The following is a 10,838-nucleotide window of genomic DNA, read 5'->3' as shown; positions in this document are numbered from 1 at the left end:
TGGTTTCAGAATGCCTGTAAGGTTCAGAGTTTTTCCAATGCAGATAAAAGCCAAAGTGTTAGTGTTAAAGCAGAGGTTAGTAAAAAGGCTTTGGAAATCAAGAATACATTTCTAGATAAGAAATTTGGAAGTAAAATTGTCCTAAATGATTATTGCAAAGTGAGAAAAGGAGAATTATGGCTACCAAAATGTTTAATTGCCATTCCAGTTTCTTTGTGGGATTTTGTAACAGTTTCCAGCAGGCCCACAGAGAAGGACAGATGATTCCTACAAGTTTGTCAAGATGCAACATCAGCCCTTAATAAGTTTCAGGTAAGAGCATGCTTAAAAACTATTTCTGTGTGGACCACCTTGTTGCTTTTAATTGGAGTAAAGTGGCCTATTGTAAGACTCATTGATCTGAAATCTGCAGTTCAAAGCCAGCCTGGGCAAAGAAAGGTCCCTGTGAGAGTCTTCATCTCTAATCAGCCAGCAGAGTGCTGGGAACAGAGTCATGAGTCGCTTTCAGGCTCAAAGTGGTAGGGTGCTAGTCTTGAGCTGGAGAGTTAAGGGACAGCACCCAGGCCCTGAGTCCAAGTCCAATGAAAAGTCACTCCTGGGACAAAAGTGATGGAGCATCCAGAGGCAGTAAGCTACTGCTTGGATGGCAGAGATGGTGTCAGAACCTAGAGTCACTCCTGTTTGGCCTTTCAAAAGTTAATCAAAGCTGGGAAGTCCTAGAATAGTTCATAAGCATGCCTTTCTAATGCCCATGTCTGTCAACTGGGCAGGAACTTGCCAGTCATCTGTGATAGTGGGTAGTAAGGGTAAGTTTGTCAAAAGAGAGGATAGTTTAAAATCTCCCTCGCCCTCCCCCCCCCCCCCCGCATCTACTCAAAGCCCTGACTGGCAGTGAGAATTTTAAGCTGATACATCTGTTCAGGAAAGAAAGCTTGTAGACCTGAGAATGCGTCCTTACTGAGATCTATTAAAGGCCTGCAAAGGTAATGTAGGCATTTTTTTAGGTCATCAGAAATCAGTTCCCCAGCCAATCAGGAGAAAGCTTTTACAAACTAGAATGTTAAAAGGCACAAATTTGTAAACCTGAAGTCACCTATCTGGGCTTCATATTAAAAGAGGGCAAGCGTTGGCTGTTGGATGCACATAAAAAACTGCTAAAAATCGGGCTGGGGATATAGCCTAGTGGCAAGAGTGCCTGCCTCGGATACACGAGGTTCCCTAGGTGCCCTAGGTTCGATTCCCCAGCACCACATATACAGAAAACGGCCAGAAGCGGCGCTGTGGCTCAAGTGGCAGAGTGCTAGCCTTGAGCGGGAAGAAGCCAGGGACAGTGCTCAGGCCCTGAGTCCAAGGCCCAGGACTGGCCAAAAAAAAAAAAAAAACTGCTAAAAATCCCTGTGACTGTGCTAAAAATCCCTGTGCCTAAATCAGCCAGACAAGTCGGAGTTCCTGGGAACAGCAGGCTTTTGCCGGCTGTGGATACCTGTGTTCGCTGAGAGGGCCAAGCTTCTATATGAAGCCACCAAAAACCTCCCAGAGTTTCATTGGACTGAGCAGATGAAAAAAGCCTTTGAGGCAATCAAGAAAAGCCTTCTGGAAGCCCCTGCCTTAGGCCTACCTGACATGAATACCAAGAGAGGGGGCTACTGACAGCCGAAGGAAAGGCCATTAGAAACAATCAGGAGATTTTAAGCCTCATCCGGGCCCTATGGGAACCAGCAAAGATTGCCATTATGCACTGTCCAGGTCAGCAAAAGGGAGTTGATTCGGTGACTAGAGGGAATCATCTAGCCGACCAGGCAGCCAAGGAAGCAGCCCTCCAGCCCAGAGCAGAAGTATTGATTCTAGTAGACCCAGGGCCACAAGCTTTGCCTCCTGTGCCCCAGTATTCCCAAGAAGACTTGGAGTGGATAAAGAAAATTCCCATGGCCCACAAAACCCTGGTCAGAGAAGGAAACAATGACTGGTGGAAAACTTGTAAAGGGAAACTTATCTTGCCACAAGGGCTGGGTAAGGGGATCCTTAAGAGAATCCACCAAGCTTCTCACATGGGAACCCGAAGAATGCAGGACTTGCTCCGACACTCCAAAGTGAAAATTAGACAAGGAGATCAACTTATTGAAGATATTGTTAAAAATTACAAGGCCTGTCAGCTTACCAATGCCCCCATCAATAAGTTATTAAAGGATAGGATAGGCCAGGCATGTATTGGGAAGTAGATTTCACAGAAATTAAACCTGGAAAATTTGGATACAAATATTTGCTAGTTTTTGTAGACACCTTTTCAAGATGGGTTGAAGCTTATCCAACATTGCATGAGACCACGAATGTAGTGGCTAAGAAGATCCTGGAAGAAATCCTACCCAGGTATGGCTTCCCATCCACCATTGCGTCGGACAATGGACCAGCCTTCATCTCAAAAGTAAGTCAGGGAATAGCCGCTGCACTGGGGACGGATTGGAAATTGCATTGTGCTTATAGACCCCAGAGTTCAGGACAGGTAGAGAGAATGCATCAGACTCTTTAAAAGAGACCTTAACTAAATTGGCTTTAGAGACTGGCGCAGACTGGGTGTCACTCCTTCCTTTTACTCTGCTTAGAGTAAAATTCTCCCTATCAGCTTGGCTTTACTCCTTTTGAAATAATGTACGGATACCCCCCGCCCATTATCCCTAGCCTTCAGACTGAATTGCTTGCTGATTTGGATGATGCTGAATTTTTGTGTAAACTTGATTATTTGCAGCTCGCGCACAAGAATATGTGGCCCCAACTTAAGGCATTATATGATTCTGCTTCTGTCCCTACCCCCCATTTATTCAGACCAGGGGACTTCTTGCATATGACCAACATATCCAAATTCACAGAGACTTTCTCTGACTGTCTAAGTGAGAAATTATTCTGGCGTTTAGTCATCCTCAGTATATAGAACTCTAGATTAGATGAATTTAAATACTGGATTCTAATTCCAGCTCAGCTCCCCAAACATCCTGCTGGTGTGTGTGTGTGTGTGTGTGTGTGTGTGTGTGTGTGTGTGTGTGTGTGTGTGTGTGTGTGTGTGATGGTACTGGGTTTAAACTCAGGTCCAGGACACTGTCCCTTAAATTTTTTGTTGAAGGCTGGTACTCTACCAGTTCACTTCCAGCTTTTTTGGTGGTCAATTGGAGATAAGAGCCTAAGACTTTCTTACCAGGGCTGGTTTTAAACTGCAATCTTCAGATCTTGGTTTCCTGAGTCGCTACAATTACAAGACAATACTATGCTGTTTGAAAGGTCACAGCCAGAGCAGAGTACAGCAGTGGCAGGCTGCTGTGGCAGTGGAAATTTACAAATGATAATGGGCTGGGACAGCTTTAAGAGCTACTCCTATTTGGGGACCCAAAACTGTGTAGCCACCCACAGAGCAAAAACTGGGGACTCTGATTTACTAGAAGGAGCCCTATTTATCAAGTTCATTTAAGGTTATTATTAGCTCATTCTACACATTATAACAATTTACTTTTGGCAAACAAGACATTTTAGTATTTAAAAGCAGTTAGATCTAATAATTATTGTTGAGTTATAAAATTGTGGGTAAGCCCACTCTTGACCCCCATGCAAGTTTAAAACTCTAAGAATTGTTTTTAGTTCTCCTGGTTAAGAGAGAGAAGGGGGGTAGAGAGAGAAAGAGAGAGAGAGTGTGTGTGTGTGTTGTGGAAAATGCAAATCTAATGACTGTTTTGAAAAGATCTAGGCAAAGGGTCATGACAACAATTGAGCTATTTAGCACAAGTCTATAAACAAATCACCAGAGAAAGGCTTAAAGTGTTGCAATAATTCCGGATCATTGTCAGTGAATAAACGCCAGGCAGCTACAGACATGTTTAATTAATTCCCGCACTCTCTTCAAATATAAATGAATACAAAGTCACACTTTGTGACTTGGAGGTAATTGCCCACATGGCTGATGGGGAATCTTCAGGAGCTGTATAATTTAAGAATTGTTTATGTATGGAACATAGAAAACTGAATAAACACTTTGAAAGGAACATTTATTTCACAGAAAAGGCAAAGAATGTGGAGAATAAATGCTGGCAAGGGAGACAAACACAAGGAACAACAATGCAGGCCAATGTATGCTTTTAGAGGTCTAAACAAACCACCTTCCCAGCCCATGCTGGGCCTGTTTTCCTTTCTGTCGCTTGGAATGTAGCATATACGTTTTCCTCTCTGCTTTGCCCTTATTTTCCATTTAGTCCTTCCCACTCAGAGGAACTAGCTTTCAATCATGAAGAACTAAAATGCACAGTAATTATTAGCTGTCTACTTTAGCTAGTTCACTGTTTTCTTAGGTGTGGTTCATGGAACAAAAAATATTTAAAAATATATATGTTGTATGTCTGTCTGTATGCATGTAATACATGTTATATAAAAAAAGACTTGAAGGGCTCTGTGATCACAAACTTGGGAAAGACTAAGGTAAATAATGGACTTATCTATGGTAAAATTTCTTAAAACAACAAATATGCCAGAATTATAACCTACCTACAGAGGACATGATAGTGTTTCCTGTGTTTAGTTATAAATCTATTCAATTCAAAATTTAGATAATTAATTAGTTATTCTTTAGGCAGAATCTGGCTATGGCATCCTCATGCCTCAGCCTCCTAAGTACCATGCCTAGCATAGAACTTCATTTTAAATTATTTTTTTTCGGTCCTGGGGCTGAACTCTGGGTCTGGATGCTGTTCCTGAGCCTCTTTGTGCCCAAGGCTAGTGCTCTACCACTTGAGGCACAGTGCCACCTTCGGCTTTTTCTGAGTAGTTTATTGGAGATAAAAGTGTCACAAGTTGCAGCTCGCCTGAATAAAGCCTTGCCTTGCTTTTGCGTTTTGGAACATCTGAGTCTTGGTGGCCTTCTTGGTGGTCTTCTTGCGACTTGGCATAACAGTCCCCTCCCTTGGGGGGACTCCATTACACTATCCAACATTATTATTTTTGGAGGGGGATAGGCAGCATGGCAGTATTAGGGTTTGAATTCAGGTCCTCATGTTAGGCTTTTAATTACTTTGAGTTAAACTTCCTAACCCACATCCAACTCCATCTATGGAGAGGGAATCATGTGGACTCTTGTGCTCAGGCTCCGATGTAGCATGGGATAACAGAAATATGCCATTGTACCCAACTATGGGTTAAGAGGAAACTTTTTCTGCCAGAGCTGGCTTCAAACTATGATCTTCTCATTTCTAGCTATTCAACATCATTGAGTACTAATTTCTATACAGGTTGATGTCTAGAAGGTCCTATTGTTTGTGAGTTTTGGACTTAGAATATTTAGAACTGGGGCTGGGATGTAGCTCAGTTTGTAGGTTTTTTTTGGTAACAGTTTCCAGCAGGCCCACAGAGAACCACAGATGATTCCTACAAGTTTGTTAGATGTAACTTTGGCCCTTAATAAGTTCCAGGTAAGAACATGCTTAATTTAAAAACTACTGTGTGGACCACCTTATTGCCTTAATTTGAGTAATGTGGCCTTTTGTAAGGCTCCTTGATCTGAAATCTGTGCTTCGAAGCCAGCCCTGGCAGAGAAAGGTTCCTGTGAGAGTCTTCGTCTCTAGCTGGCCAGCAGAGTGCTGGGAACAGAGTTGGGAGCTGTGCTGAGGCTCAAAGTGGCAGAGTGCTAGCCTTGAGCTGGAGAGCTGAGGGATAGCACTCAGGCCCTGAGTTCAAGTCCAGTGACTGTGGAAAAGTCACTCCTGGGACAAATGGAGCATCCAGAGGCAGTAAGCCACTGCTTGGATGGCAGAGATGGTGTCAGATGGAGTCACTCATGTTTGGTCTTTCAAAAGCTAATCAGAGCCAGGAGGTCCTAGAAGAATAGTTCATAAGCATGCCTTTCTAATGTTCATGTCTGTCTATTGGGCAGGAACTTGCCGGTCATCTGTGATAGTGGGTAGTAAAGCTAAGTTTGTCAAATGGGGGAATCGTTTAAAATCCTAATCCCCTGCATCTGCTCAAAGCCTTAACTGGCAGTGAGAAATTTGAACTGGCACATCTGTTCAGGAAAGGAAACATGTGGACCTGACCAAGTTGGTGTCTTAGTGAGACCTGTCTAAGGCTTGCAAAGGTAATGTAGGCATTGCTAGGTTATCAGAGGCCAGTTTTCCCAGCCAGTCAGAAAAATGCTTTTGCCAACCAGAATGTTAAAAGGCTACACTGCTGTAACCCCAAAAGAAGTCTGTATAGTTGTTAAGAGTTAAATGTTGAATGTTATTTCCAGTTTGGAGTAAAGCTCCTAATGGACATTTGATCCTGCAGCCCCTTGGTAAAGTAGGCTGAGAGTATAGGTTCCTGACTAGGTAAGGTCAACGCCCCTAAGTCAGCCTGAAGAAGTTACAGAAGATGGATGGATGATCTTTGCCCATCAACTCCCCTTTAGGATCAAGGGACCAGAGTTGGTTTCAGGAAGATGAGGCAGGATAATCTAGAGGTATGGAAAACAGTGGTAACAAGTATAGAGACTACACTTGTGAGAGATGATTACAGGCCAAGCCTTCTATGTGTGTTAGCCTAGAAAATCCTAGCCTTATTGGAAATATATGATTTGAAATTATTGCCCTGGCAACATTACCCAAGGACCAAGGATTGCCTAAAGCTGTCTTGAAATTCCACCTGAGTAGTAGAACGCTCAAGGTTAAACCTGTGTCCTCCCATGAGTGGGCATATCTGCCTGCATCATGTGAGCCCCTCCAAATCCGTGCACCAAGTCTAAATAGAATGATAGGTTACTTCAAATAGTTGCCATGAGGCAGATTGTAACTCCATTGGTCACCTGCGTGTGACCTGGCATGCTCTGTAAGTGTTGTAACCTCACTGGCTACCTGTGTTTGGCAAGCTTGGCCATGTGGTATTTCCCTTTATAACCTGACCCTGATCACGCAGTCCCAGCTCCCAAGTCTGGGCTGTGGCCCTGGCCAGCCAGCCTGCTTTTTACAGTCGAGGTTCCAGCTCCCAAGTCTGGGCTGTGACCCTGGCCGATCAGTATACTTTTTAATTCCCCAATAAATCCGTCTTTTTACTTGAGACTGTCTCTGAGTGGTGGACTCTTGGAGGGGTGGGGGATCCCCCTCCCTCAGACCCCATTACATTGTGGTCCCCTCCCTTGGGAGGACCCCATTACATTCATGATGGTGTATGCTTGGGATCCTCACCACTGTAGGAAAGGTAAATAGGAGAATTACAGTACCAGCCAGTCAGGTTTGAGATCCTATCTCAAACAACCAAAACAGCCAGGTGGTGGTGACTCACACACACTTGTAATCCTAGCTTCTCAGGAGACTGAGATCTAAGGATCACAGTTTGAAGCCAGCCTTGGAAAGAAGTCCATGAGACTCTGAAGGGGGGAAATGAAGAGCTAGACTTTGAAGTCAGGCCCCACTTTACCACGCAAACCCCACTTTACCACGTAAACCTGAGATAAGCAGGCCCTGTGAGCAAACCCAGGACAAGCTTATTAGGGCCCAGCCAGTCGAGAACTCTAATGACTGGGAATGCTTAACTCTAACCACCCCTAGAATGCCTCGAGCCCTGAGCCAATCAGATTTGTACTCGTAATCTTGCTTGCTTAAACACCTGATTGCTGTAACTTTGTCTTTTGCCTTTACAAGCTCTGTGTAATCGCAGCTGGGTGCGGTCTCCTAACCTCCGCTGTGTCGGTGGGTAGGACAAGGCCCGGGCCGCAGCCCCGCTTGAATAAAGTCTTGACTTGCTATTGCATTTCGGAATGTCTGAGTCTCGGTGGTCTTCTTGGTGGTGGTCTCGCGACTTGGCACAACATATGGGGGCTCGTCCGGGATAGTCCCAGAGACCCCCGAGACCCCAGACTCCAAAGGTAAGAAAACAGCGCTGTTCATTTGTCTTGTAATGCATCTCTTTGTCTGTTTTGCTTTTGCTTCTTTCTTTTTTTTTTTTTTTGGCCAGTCCTGGGCCTTGTACTCAGGGCCTGAGCACTGTCCCTGGCTTCTTCCTGCTCAAGGCTAGCACTCTGCCACTTGAGCCACAGTGCCGCTTCTGGCCGTTTTCTGTATATGTGGTGCTGGGGAATTGAACCGAGGGCCTCGTGTATCCGAGGCAGGCACTCTTGCCACTAGGCTATATCCCCAACCCCTTTTGCTTATTTCTTGAAGGGGTTGTTGAAGCAGACGCGCTTACTCGGCAATCCTGGGGAGACTGGGGGATGCCCCAGACTCCTCACCCTTGAAGGGGCACCTCTGGAGCCCCGCTTTCAACTTGAGTCCACTCCTTCTGCACCCTTGCAGGAGGTTGTGTGGGCCAATTTGGGAGATCACCCGTTTTTCTTGTTCTTGTTCTTGTTCTTGTTCTTGAAGGGGGACCTCTGGAGCTCCGCTTTCAACTTGAGTCCACTCCTTCTGCACCCTTGCAGGAGGTTGTGCGGGCCAACTTGGGAAATCTCCAGTTTTTCTTTTTCTTGTTTTTGTTCTTGCCTGTGTTTTCCTCCTTTTGTATTGTTATAGTTGTTTTGTTTTCTGTAGCCTTTTGGACTGAACAACTGATCAGAGCTATGGGTAACGTTCCATCATGGGAACCTCCATCTAGCCCTCTAGACTTGATCCTAGTTCACTAGAGGGAGGTTAAGGAGATAGCTCAAAACCAGAGTGTGAACATGTTCAAGACTGCAGTATGGTGCAAAACTATGTTTAAGTTTAAATTCAAATGGTCATCAAGTTTGGGAATTACCAAATGCTTTAAAGGATGATTGCATTGTTTTAAAGAGGAGCTATAGTTAAAAAAAATGTTTAATCAGAGCTAAGTGTCAGAAATTTGGATTTAAAAGGATATATATATTAAACTAATGGGGATAGAAGTAAACGCTCATTAACTCTATGTATGTAGGAAGAAATGGCAAAATGGGCCAATGTTTCTCACTAATGTATTGGAAAGCTGAATGGATAAGCATTTCTAATTGTAATTCTTGCATTAAGGAAAAATTGTCATTTGAGTTCAAAGGTCTTCATGCCATGCAGTAACTGGAACTGAAGAAAAAAATTTTAAAAAGAGGCTCTTTTGAAGCAAGCAGCCCATAGGCAAAGGACGGCACCTGGTTTCAGAATGCCTGTGAGCTTCAGTTTTTCCAATGCAGATAAAAGCTAAAGTGTTGTGTTAGTGTTAAAAAGGCTTTGGAAATCAAGAATACATTTCTAGATAAGAAATTTGGAAGTAAAATTGTCCTAAGTAATTATTGCAAAGTGAGAAAAGGAGAATTATGGCTACCAAAATGTTTAATTGCCATTCCAGCTTCTTTGTAGGTTTTTTGTAACAGTTTCCAGCAGGCCCACAGAGAAGCACAGGTAATTCCTACAAGTTTGTCAAGATCTAATACTGGCCCTTAATAAGTTCCAGGTAAGAACATGCTTAAAAACTACTTCTGTGTGGACCACCTTGTTGCTTTAATTGGAGTAAAGTGGCCTCTTGTAAGACTCACTGATCTGAAATCTGTGGTTTGAAGCCAGCCCAGGCAGAGAAAGGTCTCTGTGAGAGACTTGTCTCTAATCAGCCAGCAGAGTGCTGGGAACGGAGTTGTGTGGAGCTCAAAAATGGTAGGATGCTAGTCTTGAGCTGGAGAGCTGAGGGACAGCATTCAGGCCCTGAGTCCAAGTCCAGAGAAAAGTCACTCCTCCTGGGACAAAAGTGATGGAGCATCCAGAGGCAGTAAGACACTGCTTGGATGGCAGAGATGGTGTCAGGTCCTAGAGTCACTCCTGTTTGGCCTTTCAAAGGTTAATCAAAGCTGGGAAGTCCTAGAAGAATAGTTCATAAGCATGCCTTTCTAATGCCCATGTCTGTCTACTTGGCAGGAACTTGCCAGTCATCTGTGATAGTGGGCAGTAAGGGTAAGTTTGTCAAATGAGAGGATAGTTTAAAATCCCAACCCCCCGCATCTACTCAAAGCCCTGACTGGCAGTGAGAATTTTAAGCTGACACATCTGTTCAGGAAAGAGTCCTGAGATTGTGTTCTTACTAAGATCTGTTAAGTCATCAGAGATCAGTTCCCCAGCCAGTCAGGAAAAGCTTTTACAAACTAGAATGTTAAAAGGCTACACTGAGGTAGCCCAAAAAGAAGTCTGTATAGTTGAAAGTTAAAATGTTGAATGTAATTTCCAGTTTGGAGTAAAGCTCCTAATGGACATCTGATCCTGCAGCCCCTTGGTAAAGTAGACTAAGGTTATAGGTTCCTGGCTAGGTAAGGTCAACGCCCCTGAGTCAGCCTGAAGAAGTTTTAGAAGATGGATGATCTTCGCCCATCAGCCTCCCCTTTTAGGACCAAGGGACCAGAGTTGTTTTTGGAAGATGAGGCAGGATAAACTAGAGGCATGGAAAACAGAGGTAACAGTATAGACTGCACCTGTGAGAAATGGTTACAGGCCAAGCTGCCTATGTTGGTTAAAGAAAAAAAAATCCTAGCCTTATTGGAAATATATGATTTTAACTTATTGCCCTGGCAAAATGACCCAAGGGCCATTGATTGCCTAAAGCAGTCTTGACTTTCAGTAATTTGCCAGCTTGCAAAAGCTAGTGTGCTTAAGAAGGAATCAGGAAAATACTAGGAAATTTGACTAAAGTTAGGCTTTAGGTTAACTTAGGTTAAGCTTCTCTAACCAGTCTATGGAGAAAGTTGCAGGTAACCCAGAAGGTGTGACATTCTACTGGAACCACTGGGAGCCACTGCTGCCTGACACCACTGCCCCTGCTCATTGCATTTGAGTGAGGATCAAGGAGAGAGTCTAACAGTCATCTGGAAGAATCTACATCTTCAGATCAGAGTCTTATCATATGCAGCTGGT

At 44.0% G+C, this 10,838-nt stretch overlaps 1 long non-coding RNA gene across 1 annotated transcript; it reads left to right on the top strand.

Moving 5' to 3' along the window:
• Nucleotides 1-880: 880 nt before the first annotated feature.
• LOC125356886 lies at nucleotides 881-10,064 on the top strand. The gene is made up of 3 exons (XR_007211974.1): nucleotides 881-988; nucleotides 4,993-5,007; nucleotides 10,030-10,064. It is a non-coding gene; the product is annotated as an uncharacterized LOC125356886 (long non-coding RNA).
• Nucleotides 10,065-10,838: the final 774 nt, after the last annotated feature.

This window comes from Perognathus longimembris, chromosome 8, assembly GCF_023159225.1.
Source record: "Perognathus longimembris pacificus isolate PPM17 chromosome 8, ASM2315922v1, whole genome shotgun sequence".
NCBI classification, from domain to species: Eukaryota; Metazoa; Chordata; class Mammalia; order Rodentia; family Heteromyidae; genus Perognathus; species Perognathus longimembris.
Note: the sequence above shows the minus strand (reverse complement) of the source record. Positions and strands in the feature narration are given on the sequence as shown.